Below are 14,112 nucleotides of genomic sequence, written 5' to 3' on the forward strand. Positions count from 1 at the left end.
GTCTCCATCCTGATGGTGCATTTGCTATTTCTGGAATCTCAGGGAAAAGGACACAGACAGGAATGTGTTCTTGGTTTCAAGTACATCTTGGTCATCTTACTAAATAAGTGCTGAGGGGAGATAGGAAGCTCACCTAGGTGTCTGGGTAACTGATGTCCAAGCTGTATCTCGGTCAGGCATTAAATTCATACAGTTGTTGCATGGAATGTGAGTAATATGATGTTTTTAAAAAAATCAATGACTCTAGATGAAAGGTTTATAGGAATTAATTGTACTATAATATTTTTGCAGCTTTTCTGTAGGTTTGAAATGTTTTAAAACTAAAAATAGTTTAAAATCAGAGAACAAGCAACAAAAACAAGAGGGACTATTTAAAGTTCTCTTTTTTAATCAAAATATATAAAGTGCAGAACAGTGTACATACTAGTGCTTACAGCTGGGTGCTGCCAGTGTATACAAATGCACAGGAAACAAGCGCATGGGCGCGTGTGGTTGTAGCTTCATGACTACTTGGAAACTCTCTGAACGGTCACACAGAGAACTGAAACTAGGAGTTGCCTCCACAAAAGGAGGGAGGGACTAGAAGATAGGATTGGAGGATACTTAATTTTCTATAGACCTTGTAACTGTCTTGTCTATTTATATTTATATATTTTTGCATATATGTATCTTTGAGTGTATATATATATATATATATATAGGCATGTATATATGTACACAGTTGGGCTTCCCTGATAGCTCAGTTGGTAAAGAATCCACCTGCAATGCAGGAGACCCCTGGGTTTGATTCCTGGGTCAGGACATCTGCTGGAGAAGGGTTAGGCTACCCACTCCAGTATTTTGGCCTGGAGAATTCCATGGACTGTATAGCTCATGGGGTTGCAAAGAGTAGGACACGACTGAGCGACTTCCACTTTTACTATATACATAAACAAACACCTAGTCATGAAAATTTGGGCTCAAGAACCTCTGCATTGTTCTGTTTGTTTAAAAAATCCTTCGTGATTGTCTCATGGTAAATCCTGACTTATGCTTCATATCTCAGCCCACAAGTCATCTATTCCCTGAAGCCTTTGCTGATTCCCTCTATCAGAGTCTGTCCCTCTGAGCTCCTACAAACCCATGGAGCTACCTCCAAAACACTCTACACCATGGTTATTGTCTGCTGGCCTGTCTCCATCAGAAGAAGGGGTGCTCTTTAAAGACATGGCTTTGATACAACTGTTGTGTAGATACAGATGCATCGGGTTCATTTGTTGTAGCTGCACCTCATCCACGGCCTAAAACAGGAATGCTTTCCAAGAGATGATTTATGAATGAACACATTTGGGATTCTTTTTTCCTCTCCCCATGGGTTGTCCCTCACTCAGTACACACATTCAGCAGCATGCTGCTGTATTAGCCAGAAGCACTTGGCCCACATGGAGATTTAGGACATGACCACCAAAAGAACTGTAATAGAACCCCGCCCTCCAACTTGGTTAAGATCAGAAAGCCCGATACCAAAGACTCAGAAGAGACACACTGGGGGCACTACGGTACTGCACGGGGGCGTGGAGGCCCCGACTCTACACAGAGTTCACTGTATGGCCCTCGACGAGTTCATTAAGCTCTCCGAACCTCAGCATCCTCATCATAAAAGAAGCAGGACGACGGCACATACCAAAGCACTGGTGATGTCACACAAGACAATGAACGTAAATCACGTAGCCCAGTGTTTGCATACGGGCATCTCACTGATCAGCTCTCACTGTTCTGATCAGGAAGGTCTCTGCATTGTATTCATCAGTCCTAAAATAAAGCAAGATCAGAGAACCACAACTTCAGTTGAAGTTTGTCCTTTCAGTACTGATTCTGGCAAAGGTAGGACATTTCCACTGCCTGGCACACGGGAGCTTCCTAACTCTTGGTTGATCATGTCAGTGACAGTCACACAATGCACACTGAAGATCTGCAAAGGAGTCAGCAACTGAACTGACTGTCTGTTTATGATTCTCATGGCACCAGCCACAGACAGAAACTCGGCCTCTTTCTCCACAGTGGCCTACATCCCAAAATAGGAAATGCCTTCACAGACAGACCCAGCAGGCAGAGGGGGTTAGGAGGCAGGCTGCCAACATTTCAAACTGTCAGGGACAGTGCAGAGCCTGGAGGATGCTCCAGCACAGGTGAGTTGCCCCCACTCCAAGCAGCTTTTCAAGATTTTTATGCAAATGAAAGAGAATCAGTGACCTGTGACAGAACAGCCCCTGCTGAGTAATCAGTCAGGAGGGTCTCAATGTGTGTACACTTTTCATGAGTCTAAGAGCAATTATTTTTCACTTTAAGACATTCTATCTGTGCCCCACTGCCCTACTGAAAGCTCAGTGAAATAGCACGGCCGGGAAGCTCTGTCCTATAGCTGCTTAGGTCACCCCTCCCCTGCTCTGGGAAGATGTCTAAGTCAGTCAGATGTACCAAGAACAGAAGTTCAAGTGGATTTCCGTAGAAGTCAGCTGGAGAGCTGATCCTGTAAGTCCAAACCACTTCACCACCATTTGTAAAACATGTTTCTCTCTCTCTATGCAACCCCCATATCCCTCTTTTCTCTTCCTATTAGGATTCTGGGTACTTTATACAGAGCTCCTTGACTGTAAGCTCCTTGAAGAAAATGAAAGCTACTTTATCCCTGCCTGTGTCCCAGTACATCATAGGCATCTGTTTAAGAAATGCTGGCATCATGAACGGATTGAGGATCAAGAATCTGAGTCTTGAGCCAAAGTTGTAGGTTAGTTTCATTTTGTTCTTCCAAAACCTTATAGTATGATCATGAATAAACCCTTTCCTCTCTCTAGGCAAAAAAAAAAAAAATCCTTTGTCTAAAACAAGAAGATTGTTCTGAAAGATCAAAGGACTGTTAAGGACTGTTCCATCTGTACCACGCTGTGTTTTTTTAAGGGTGCTGCAAACATCAGGATAGTTTACCTTCCTCTCCTTGGAATAAAAGCAATGCAGAACGCTTAGAAACAGGCTGTTCTTAATTTCAAAGTGGAAGAAAAAAACCTAAACAATTTCCTAGAAGATAAATTAAACTGAAGTACTTTCTATTTAACTTCTGACTCTGTTCCACTGATACCTCATTCTAATTGTCAGTATTTTCAAGAAAAATAGGAAATGTCAGTTGCATGTCCTACTGAAAAATTCTAAGGGCTGCTGAAATGAAGAGACCTATTTGGCTTGGCAGAAATGAGATGATCGTCATTCACAGGCATTTCCACAGGAGGGATGCGTTTCCTCTGCTGAGCCAGGCTTCAGAGCGAAATATGCTAATGTGAGAGGAGCCAGCCACATAATTTCCAAATCATATTGGTACATTTGCAGGGAAGTATGGCCCTGCCTCCACTAAGAGTGTTTTCATTCAGTGGTTTATTCCCATGACAAATGTCAACCAGAACGTGAGAGAAGCAGATGGGGGAGGGCTCCCCAAATTGAAATTTTGTCCCCAAACAAACCCACATTAAAACATGAGTGAAAAACATCTGGAAAATCACCAAAGATTTACACGTCCCAGTCACAGGGGCTGACCATCTAAGTAAAAACAGCTTGTGTGGGCTGCAGAAAAAGTCTTCAGCCTGCCATAGAGGACATGTCTTTTGTCCATAATGGGCCAGATTCACTCATGGGGAAAACAAAAGAGAGGAGTGCTCGAAGATAAAAGCTCTGGCTAAAGTCAAACTTCCAAAGATTAAAAGAAAAGTACGGCAATATGGCCATAGGCAAGTTACTTATCTTTTCTAAAATTCAGTTTTCTCATTTATAAAGTCTTAGATATTAATAGTGCCTATCACAGTAGGTTTTTGCAAAGATTAAGGGAAATGATACCTTTAAAGACCTTATGTTCCTGACATAGCATAAGCACTCAACACCTGTTAGCTGCCAGTGTTGTGACTTTTCTCTGTGTGGTAACATCAGGGCCCCTTTCTTATCTTAAAGTCTCTATTCATATGTTTAGTAAATATTTATTGAGAACCTACTTGGGGCCAGAATAGTGCTTACAACCAGGAACCCGGTGGTCCCAAAATAAAGCCAATCCTCAAGAACCTCCAGGTCTGACAAGGAAGACAGATACCTTAAACAGACAATTACAACCCATGTGGGAATCACAGTAAATGGTAATAATCTTGATGACTAAAGCCCGGGAGACACCCATAGCTCAGTCTTCAGCAATCAGAAAGAAATCCTTAGAGGTAGTGAGGTGCAAGCAAAATGAGTAAAAGGTAGCTTGTGAGGAAAGGGAGATCACTGGGCTCTGTGAAATAAAGGTCGTGCCTTGGAGGAGACATAGAGTGGATGAGCACAGTGAAGGCCAGGTGTGCAGAGACAACAGCTGAGTGGGGGTCTAAACAGCAGAACAGTGGGCCCATTACTAGAGGGTCCTGAAAGCTTGAGAAGGAATTCAGATGCCTCAAAGTGAAAGGATTAGTAGCAAAGCAACATACTATCTGGATTTAGGGACACTGTTCAGGATATGTATGAAAGATGGATCATGCTGGAGTTGGCAGAGGGAAAAGTAGCTCTGGAGGCATAAAGATCTGTTAGGTGGCAACTGCAGCAGAATCTTGAAGAAAGGGACTCTGGCTTGCATTTGATGGTGGCAGTGTGGGTAGAGAGAATAAAGTGTTTCAGAGATAATCAGAGAGTAAACCAATCGGAATCAATTACTCTTGGAGATAAGAGGTATATAGGATGCACTCATGTTTCAGATTCAGTGAATTTTGATGCTGGCACTGAAATGTGGCGCACAGGACAAGGTAAAGGTTTAGGGGGGAAAGATCATGACTTGCATTTGGCCTCTGCATCTAAGTCACTTGGTGGACACTCACGGTGAGATTAGTGTCATTTCACATGGACACATGCAAGGGTGAGTCTAAGATAGTACCGTGTGGCAAGTCATGCTGCTAGAATGAATTCTTAAAGTTTCATCTGAATATTTCAACATCCTATAAAAATAGCTTCAGTTACTAGTGAGCTGATAAAGGAGGTGAATGTATCCATAGAATCCGAAAACTTAAGGACCATTAGTTACTCTGGACTCAACCACCTTCGTGGCCCTGAGAAGAGTTTGTTAACCCAGGGGCACAGACAGTGAACGATGGAGCCAGGTTTGGAGCTGAAGTCAGTCTCCCAGCTTAGGATCTAGTGCTCTGTCTTTTGAGAGCTCAAAGATTCAGCCTCCTAGCAATGTCTTTTCCTTGCGGGAGGTAAGCCACCTTGTACACATTTAAAGAATTCTTTCAAAAGAAGAAAAGGGGATAAAGAACAACATGGTAGTCGTGTTAGTCTCTCCAGCCAAGTTTTTGCTAAGGAATTATATAACCCTTTTAGTTCCTTCTATCTCCTATGAATCTTCTATGGTCCAAAAAGAAGAACACCCCAAACAAAAAACTATCATCATCTTTGAACAGGGACATAATAGGTGCTCCATAAAGATAACCCAATAATAACAGGAATAATCACATTCCTCAAAGCCCAGGATTACTGCCCTGTCAAATTCTACTTGGGATCTGTGAGGGCAGGCACATTTGTGGGATGGGCCTGGAAACCATCATTTCCGTCCCCGCAAATAGAGTAACATTTGATACACTCAGTAATGCTGGTTCATCTTACCTTCTTCACCCATTGGATACTTGCTGCCAGTTTCTGTAACACAAAACTCCACCCATCTGATTGGTCATTCAACAAATGGCAAGTGGAAGGATCGTCAGGAGACCTCTGAGCTGAATATTACAGCGATTTCTGCAAGAAGTGAAAGGATCATTAGTAACCTGGAGGTGACATGAATCAAGAGAATGATACTCTCCTAAACACTGGGGGTACACAGTTGCATAGGACACACTTTTCTCTTTGACAATAAGGGTCCCTGTATAAAGTGAGAGATGTAAATAAATGATCACAATGGTGTGCAAAGTGGGAAAAACTTGTCATAAATGTAGAGGTACCACAGGATGGTTCGATGAACGTTACGCATTCAGTTCTTTGATAACAAAGATAAAAGCAGTCATATAGCCAAAGTCTTATACTATGCTACATACTTTATACGTATTTGCTCTAGCACTAACAACAAACCTGTGGGGGAGATAGGAAATCGTAGAGTCAGTTGCTGATAGAATCCGCATTTTACTGGCCTCCAAAGCCAGTTTCCTCCCTTCTAAAGAGAGAAGCACCACCCTGGTGCTGTCAAATCCTGGTGGAGTGACAGACTCAAGGGCAAAGGGTGACAGCGGTGGCGGTCGTGATAGGAGATGTCATCCCCGCGCTGGCAGAGCAGAGCGCTGCGCTGACAGAGCTGCAATTCTTTATCAGGACTACATTCCTCTGTGTTCCCCCTCCTGCTCCACATCACATTCTGGAGTTTCTGTGTGTGGGGGCTGTGTTCTGCCTGGATGCTGGTCTGATTCATCTTCATATCTCCCCAAGTGTCTACCACTTTTCCTAGCCCAGAGCAGCTGTTCCATGCATATTTGCTGAATGAATGAAGAGAGGAGTATGGAGTGTCTGAACAGCTGCCATCTTCAAAAAACCAAGGCACTGAACCAAGGAAGGTGCCGCTGGCATAACTTCCCGAACACGACAGCAGAAAGGAGTTCTTGAATGTCCTTCCTCTCTAGAACATCTACTTTCGAGGATCAACTCAGGCTGCACTAAGGGCTTAAACAGCTTCTTACTTTGACGTTATATTCGTCCCACAGTCATGTCTGACTTTTTTGCAACCCCATAAACTGCAGACAGCCAGGATCCTCTTTCCATGGGGATTCTCTAGGCAAGAATACTGGAGTGGGTTGCCATGCCCTTCTCCAGGGGATCATGCCGACCCAGGGATCAAATCTGGGGTCTCCTGCATTGCAGGTGGTTTCTTTGCCATCTGAGCCATCAGGGACGCCCACTTTGGCTTTATTGTCCTTCATTTTCCCAGACCCGCTTTCCCTTGTTTCGTCTTGGCTCCACCTATCAACTCTTCACATGCAATGCCTTCTCCAAGACAACAGGGGCAACAGCAACATGGGAACCCCATCTGCACAGGGCTGAGGATGGACTGTACATCTACTGAAATCTGTTCACGGCACCTTAATTTGGTGACTGTAGCAAGAACAGTAGGACTGTCCTGTGCGTGCGTACTCAGTCCGTCAGGCTCTGCAACCCCATGGACTGTAGCCCACCAGGTTCTTCTGTTCATGGGCTTGTCCAGGCAAGAATACTAGAGTGGGTTGCCATGCCCTCCTCCAGGGGATGTTCCCAACCCAGGGATAGAACCCGTATCTCCTTTGGCTCCTGCCATGTGTGCTATTTCCAGGATGTTAATGATGGAGCAGGGCTGGGGTTATTCCCAGATGTACATGGAGTCATGGAGAAAAAGCCACAGGGGAAGGACCTGTTCATAACCCCAGAGGAAGGACCCAACTTGCAACCATGTCATAGCTACTCTCCAACAGCCCTCCCTGGATGAATCACATGCCCAGAGAACCATACCCTTCTGTGATCCCCTTCCATGTGACTCTAAATTGCCCTGGGGTAACCAATGAAATATCAATAACCTCAGATATGCAGATGACACCACACTTACGGCAGAAAGCAAAGAAGAACTAAAGAGTCTCTTGATGAAAGTGAAAGTGGAGAGTGAAAAAGTTGGGTTAAAACTCAACATTCAGAAAACTAAGATCATGGCATCTGGTCCCATCACTAAACAGTGGAAACAGTGACAGACCTTTTTTTTTTTTTTTCTGTCTCCAAAATCACTGCAGATGGTGACTGCAACCATGAAATTAAAAGACACTTACTCCTTGGAAGAAAAGTTATGACCAACCTAGACAGCATATTAAAAAGCAGAGACACTACTTTGCCAACAAAGGTCCATCTAGTCAAAGCAATGGTTTTTCCAGTAGTCATGTATGGATGTGAGAGTTGGACTATAAAGAAAGCTGAGCACCAAAGAATTGATGCTTTTGAACTGTGGTGTTGGAGAAGATTCTTGAGAGTCCCTTGGACAGCAAGTAGATCCAACCAGTCCATCCTAAAGGAAGTCAGTCTTGAATATTCATTGGAGGGATGATGCTGAAGCTGAAACTCTAATACTTTGGCCACCTGATGGGAAGAATTGACTCATTTGAAAAGACCCTGATGCTGGGAAAGATTGAAGGCAGAAGGAGAAGGGGTTGGACAGAGGATGAGATGGTTGGATGGCATCACTGAATCAATGGACCTGAGTTTGAGTAAGCTCTGGGAGTTGGTGATGGACAAAGAAGCCTGGCGTGCTGCAGTCCGTGGGGTCACAAAGAGTAGGACACAACTGAACTGAACTGAGCCAATGAAACATAGCAAAAGAGATACTATTAATATTTGATTTCAGAAGCTGTGTCCTAAACACCTGGTAACCTGCCTTGTGTTCTTAGAAAGGTTGCTCTGGGAGGAGTCAGCTGCCATGTCTGGAGTCTGAATGCTCTAGATCCCCATACTGAGAGGAAGCCCCAGCTAGCCATGTGGAGAAGCTGCACAAATAGCTAGAGAGACGCCCAGCCATCCCCAGCTGCTGTGGGCATCTAAGCTGAAGAGTCTAGTGGTGAGTGAAGATGCCGTCTTAGACATCCAACCCACCTGGAACTTCACGTGACTCCAGCCATCCGACTTTACACCTTGAGACCCCAAGCAACAACTGCCCAGATGAGTTCACTCAGTTGTAAGAGGTAAGGATAGACAGTTGTTATAAGACACTAAATTTGGGGATGGTATGTTACCCAGAAATGGATAAATAGAACACCATGAACAGGGATGGAACAGGCATTTGATGCTGTCCTTACCAATGTAGTCTCTTTCAATGCGTATATCCACTCTGGGTAGCATGAACCCATCGGGGTATCTCACCCCAACCCCTAAAAAGATCAAACTTTTGCCCTGGGCATCTAGCCCATAACACCCACAGTGGGATCAGAATCCAGCAGCACTGACTTCAGAGCCTGTGTTTCCTCTGTTTCCCTTCTGCTGTCTCCAATCAGTTCATGACGTATCTATACCTGTAGCCAATGTTTTTAAAACTTTAGTTGTCAAATCTATAAAAATGAATTGTACTCCCACTTTGCCTTGCATTCTCTAGTTAGTGTTAGTCGCTCAGTCATGTCCGACTCTTTGTGACCCCATGGACTGTAGCCCACCAGGCTCCTCTGTCTAAGAGATTCTGCAGGCAAGAATACTGGAGTAGGTTGCCGTTTCCTTCTCCAGGGGCTCTTCCCTGTAAAATATCTCTTATAAAACTCCTCTCACCAAAAGCCCACATTGATCATTAAGAGCTTTGGAAGGAAAGCAAAAATAAATGGGTAAGTTGTCTATGAATTCTGATTACTGCAAACTTTTGAGAAAGAGGGGATTTAGGTTCTATGGACAATGTTGGTATATAATTACACTGTGTTTCTTAGAGAAAAAAATGAACAGAAAAAAATCTCAGTTGTTTTTGTACTTTTTCAGAGTTGATGGGGAATAAAAAAAGTTCTCTGGGTCTGAGAGAGCTGGGCAGTGTACTACAGATGTTCTCTTTTTGCACTGTTGGTGTTCTGGGTTGGAATGTTCATTTCCCTGCCTGCCCCTCACATCTAATGACTCTCCAAGACCTGGAATCATATGTTCCCTTTTGTGACAGGGAAATACAACCCAGCGCTGCAGCACCCACTCCTACCTACTCTCAGGGCACCGTCCTTTAGTCTCCCCAAGCCCTGGGTACCATCATGGGCCATCTTCACCTACTGCCCTGCCCTCTAGCAGCCCCTCCCATTGCCGTGCTTGGCCACCCACACTTCTGAGCCTCTTAGAATCAGACTCTCCAGGCCATCTACTAGTTCAGACAGACTGAGAAACAGGAAAAAGAAATCCACGAAGCCAAGGGTGTGAAGTGGGATGGAGAACACACTTGGCAAGGGTATCAAAATTGAGGAGGAAACTCAGCAGCGGAGGCTGATTTCCTTCGCTGCACTCTGACTTGTATGGAAGGCTTGGTACACACAGGGCCACATCCTCCCCTCTGACCCCTGAGTCAAATTGCCATCCCTCTCGTAAGGTTTCTGCTCCAGATCAAATGCCCAGCTCCCAGCTCTCCACGTGTGGGTCTTCTTCTAGAACATGGACTCAGCCAGGCCAGGTGTATTCCTGGATCATTGTCAACAGCACCCCACCAACACCACCAACATCATATAGTGCTGTGGGGGAGGGTAAGCGCTGAAAATACACATGAATTAGGTTATATCAGTCTCCACTCTACGTGCTCCATCAGCGCCTGCTTCAGGATCCTCAAGTCACTTACTGTGTGTATAAGTATGCCACAGCAGTGATGGGTATAAAAGGGAAAGAACTGCCACTGAGTCGGGGAGTGTTGCCCAAGGAGAGAGTGACAGCTCCATTTCACCGGTGAAAAAACTGAGGCTGAGTGGTAAACACCCAAACATATAGTGCAATGAAGCAACAGATCAAATCGCTAAAAAAAATCCATTCCTTTCCCGCCAGCTTTAAGAATCCATGACAAGACCTACTTGCCAGGGTAAATCATGCCTGTTCCTCTGAAAGGTGATCGCTCATTTCTACTTTTTGGTATAAAAACACCATAGGGAATCTGAGATATTTTGGCATGGAACTGAGTAATACGAACTATGATTAAATATATTATTATTGAATAAATAAAATATCAGCTTTTTGAAATTTTTATTGGGCAAAGAATTCAAGCAAAGGCCATACCCTTTCCTGTTGGTCTAGGAATGCCAAGCTGTGCTGCTGATGCTGCTGTGTGCTCTTGCTCTTCAGGCAGGAGAAGGGGCAGAGGAAGCTGAGACTGGGTGTCTGTAATGGGGGCTACTTCCCTGTACAGGGGTCACATGTTCCTGACATTGTGGAAGGGGTGAATAAACCAAAACAATACTCAGCACTGAGTGTTTTTCTTTCCTGTTATCACGCAAGTTCCAAAGCCACATGATGAAGCGTATTTTGTAAGATAGACAGGTTTGCAGATTATATTTTTAAAAAAAAAAAGAGGGAAGAAGTAAGTTATTAAATGTGAGGGGACAGGACTTAAAATCCAGGCTTTGCCTCTTCCAAGCTAATTTGACTTTGGCAAGAATTCTTTGAGCCTCCGTTTCCTCATTATAAAATGGGAATATCAATAACTTTTGTGGGATTGTTGATTATTGTAAAGAATAGTGAGAATAAATACCTCACTTAGAATAGACACTTGATAATTAGTAGCTGCAATTACAAAAACACGTAGGTTACGCTTTTTCAATTGTGTATGATTAAAAAGCTTTACCTTTTATTATATATTTGCTATTTACAGAGCAAATATATGGTAGGTGGATCAGAGAAGGCAATGGCACCCCACTCCAGTACTCTTGCCTGGAAAATCCCATGGATGGAGGAGCCTGGTAGGCTGCAGTCCATGGAGTCGCTAAGAGTCAGACATGGCTGAGAGACTTCACTTTCACTTTTCACTTTCATGCATTGGAGAAGGAAATGGCAATCCACTCCAGTGTTCTTGCCTGAAGAATCCTAGGGACAGAGGAGCCTAGTGGGCTGCCGTCTATGGGGTTACACAGAGTCGGACATGACTGAAGCGACGCAGCAGCAGCAGCAGCAGTAGCAGCAGCAGCATGGTAGGTGGATAACCTTCATATATTTGTTGTTGTTGTTCAGTTGCTAAATTATGTCTGCTTCTTTGCAACCCCACGGACTGCAGCACACCAGGCTTCCCTGTCCTTCACTATCTCCTGCAGTATGCCCAAACTTATGTCCATTGAGTTGGTGATGCCATCCAACCATCTCATTCTCTGTTGCCCCCTTCTCCTCTTTCCCTCAAACTTTGCCAGCATCAGGGTTTTTCCCCACTGTGTCTGTTCTTCGAATCAGGTGGCCAGTGTCTTGGAGCTTTGGCTTAAGCATCAGTCCTTCCAATGAATATTCAGGGTTGATTTCCTTTAGAATTGACTGGTTTGATCTCCTTGCTGTCCAAGGGACTCTAAAGAGTCTTCTCCCACACCATAATTCAAACACATCACTTCTTCAGCTCTCAGCCTTCTTTATGGTCCAACTCTCACATCTGTATGGGACTGTATTTGCATATATTAATACATACTCATTGAATATGTAATATTCATCCATAAGCATTTTCCACTCCATTCCTTTTCAGATGAGGAAACTGAATTCTCAGAGAAGTTCAGGGACCCCTCAGAGTTCAAAGGCTCAGCTTAGACCTCTGCTTCCGTAAGACGTTTAAGGGCTGCCAGCTGCCCACAGCTCGGGGCTCCCTGCAAACTCGCCATGGCTGGCTACTTGCTGCTTGTGCAGGATGACGCCCAACGTCTGGCTGTAATTACAAGGAAACATCCATAAAGAGTTCCTGGGCTCCAAATGGATTTGACACAGTGGCCCTTTAAATCAAACTCTTAACACGATTATCTTGATTTCTCTTTGGTAGTTTTTCTAAGTAAGCCATGCCTTTAGAGGCACCTAATACAAAGTGACAACCTTCGCTGTTTTCCAAAGCACCGATGGACTGGCGTAGAGAGGGCCCATTGTCACCATGGTAATTACCGCACAATACCTGACGGCCAATGGACAGTCAGGAGGCGCAGGCAGCAGCTGAATCCGGCATTGTCCAGGCCCGATAAAAAGATTAGAAGCCCTGAAAAGCCGGGGAGCAGGATCTCACAGCTCTTTGGCTGGGCCCTGAAAGGCCCATTGTGCTGTCACCATAAATTCTGGGTTCCCCGGGCACTTGACAACTGAAGCCAGGGACAATAGAATTCTTGTGTCCAACAAAACACTCCTTGTCCAGTGTCAGCCTTATCAGCCGCATTTACAAATGTCTTTCGTTGTACCCAAATAATTCCCTATTAGAAGGGCTATTGGGAGCAGAACTAAATAAATATTCACAGCCTTTGTAATATCTTTGGGAAATGAATAAACAAACAGTCTCCTAGCATATGAGCAAACCTCCTGCTACTCTACATTTTATCCCTATTTCTTGCCCGAATGATGGAGTTTCTCTTTCCACCCTTTACCATATTAACAATTGCAATAGAGGATGCTCCAGTGTCACTTGTACCCACTACATGCCCCCAATATATATAGCCTTGGTGCCTCTACATGCATTTTTCTTTTAATTAATCTTCCCGACAGCACTGAGCAGGGCTTGTTTTATTCTGCTCGTACCTCCTAAAAGAGAAAGGAATCAAACCTCAGAGAAGTTAAATAACTTGCCCAAGATAACAAAGCTAATTAGCAGTAGAATAAGAATTCAAAACCACATTTCCCATGCTCCCAAGGATCTGCCTTCCCACTTCGCCATGATTTCTCTACTGAATAAAAAAGGAATACAATGTCAGAGAAAGAGGAAAAGCTAAACACATCCACTATAAAAGTCACATCATTTGTTATAGAACCTGGGAGCACTTAGAAAGAAAATGAAAAGCCTTTCTCCAAGAGAGTATATACACACATATTTTCCCCTAAAATAGCAGCAATTTTACTTTTTAAGTTTTGGGGGGCCATGGTGAAGAGGAGATGGAAAGCAAATAAAAATAAATATAATCTAGCTTCAGGAGAATCTTGGGGATGTCCACCAGATCAACTGGAAAAGCTGTAGAAAGAATTGCTGGGGTAAACCAAGCAAGCAGGGCACACGTGATCACACCTGTTCCAGAACAATATTTGCTCCTTCTTCTGAAGTTTATTTAGCTTGTCTCCTTGTTGTGAATGAACAAATATCTCAACATTTGACAGTAATGTACATGACAAAACAGAAACTTTCTTGGACAGCAATCTTAATATTGTATTTTTGGTTGCACTGGGTCTTCATTGCTGCTTGGAGGGCTTCCTCTAGTTGTGGCAGGTGGAGGCTGCTCTCCCGTTGTGGTTCATAGGCTTCTCGTGTGGTAGCTTCTCTTGTGCAGCGCAGGCTCTAGGGCAGGTGTGCTTCATTAACCGTGGTTCCCAGGCTCTAAGCAGGCCTCAGGAGTTGTGGTGCATGAGTTTACTTGCCTTAAGGCATGGGGATCTTCCCAGACCGGGGATCAAACCCATGTCCCCTGCACTGGCAGGTGGGTTCAT

The 14,112-nt window shown here is 44.2% G+C and overlaps 1 protein-coding gene across 1 annotated transcript in view; it reads right to left on the reverse strand.

Annotated features, from left to right (window-relative positions):
• CDH11 (cadherin 11) overlaps positions 1-14,112 on the reverse strand; it is a 150,788-nt gene that overhangs the window by 80,034 nt on the left and 56,642 nt on the right. The window contains exon 2 of the mRNA XM_069548936.1: positions 5,647-5,775. The gene's annotated coding sequence lies outside the window, so the exon portion shown is untranslated. The remainder of the gene's footprint in view (positions 1-5,646; positions 5,776-14,112) is intronic.

This window comes from Ovis canadensis, chromosome 14 (assembly GCF_042477335.2).
Source record: "Ovis canadensis isolate MfBH-ARS-UI-01 breed Bighorn chromosome 14, ARS-UI_OviCan_v2, whole genome shotgun sequence".
In the NCBI taxonomy this organism is placed as follows: Eukaryota; Metazoa; Chordata; class Mammalia; order Artiodactyla; family Bovidae; genus Ovis; species Ovis canadensis.